Source organism: Pundamilia nyererei, unplaced genomic scaffold (assembly GCF_000239375.1).
Source record: "Pundamilia nyererei isolate P.nyererei 1_Seehausen unplaced genomic scaffold, PunNye1.0 scaffold00940, whole genome shotgun sequence".
NCBI classification, from domain to species: Eukaryota; Metazoa; Chordata; class Actinopteri; order Cichliformes; family Cichlidae; genus Pundamilia; species Pundamilia nyererei.
This window is the reverse complement of record NW_005188341.1, coordinates 5,015-6,136: the sequence shown is the minus strand read 5'-3', so window position 1 is coordinate 6,136 and position 1,122 is coordinate 5,015.

The window sequence follows — 1,122 nt, the reverse complement described above, 5'->3', positions numbered from 1 at the left end:
TTCCTTTTTGTGTCTCCTGAAGCTGCCCTTGCATTTGACAAGTCTTGCTGGTACTGAAGCTCTAGTTTAGTTGAATTGCATGTTTTCACTGTGCAGTATTAGTAAGGAATGTAGGAGTGCCTTCACTGGCGTCTATGTCCTCTTATCAGTTTGTGGTTCCCAGCACTGATACTGGAGTGAGATTTACAGTCTATAAAGTCTTTAAAGGACTTCAGTGGCAAAGAGAATATTTTCACACACTTACTGGATGTTAAGTCTGTTTGCCATGACTTTAAACCAATTTGTTAGGAAAGTAAAAGATCATGTAGCTATTGTGATATTAATTAGAATCAGAATACTTTATTGATCCCGAGGGGAAATCATTTAATATTAATAATTAATAATTATATTAATACTCAATATTAATAGTAATTATTAATTAATAATATTTAATATTAATTATCACTACAGTGTCATTATTTATCTTTAAATTCATTTTAATGACTGCTAACTACGGTGCACTTTATCCAAAAATTATCCAGTATTTTATTTTGAGCATGAAATGCGGTCACTTCCGTTACGGTCTTTGTTACGTTCAACAAACCTGATCGCTTTAAGAGGCACAGCGCACGCGCGGCTTGGTGTACCCGCTTGAGGCCTCAGAAAGAGCACGAGATGCAAAGAACCAATAAGAGAACAACAGATCCACAGATCTCCAATCAACTACCTGCAACCTCCCGTAAGAACGCTACGTTCAGGTCCCAAAGGAAACCTGAAGTTTCTGACTTAAAACAATCAAATGTAACGTTCAAAGTCGCTCGAACTGGAGTTTACGTTTAAAATGATAATCTGATTGTTCCTGGCTAACGAAAAGAAGCAATTCAGTGAACTCCAGTTTCCCCTTTTCTGTGCATATATGTTACTAAAAAGGTTTTTTACTATACTGCATAATAACTCCCAAATTTGGACAAAATAATAAGAAAGTCTATGAAAAACCCTCTTACACAAACTAGCCTTCAGTGTACTCCAGAGAATTGGCTTAAAGTGTCATATAATAACAACAATAAATAACCATCATTATTGTATAGCACTATTTAAAACACATTTCTGAAACTCTTAACACATCACAGAGAGGTCTACATA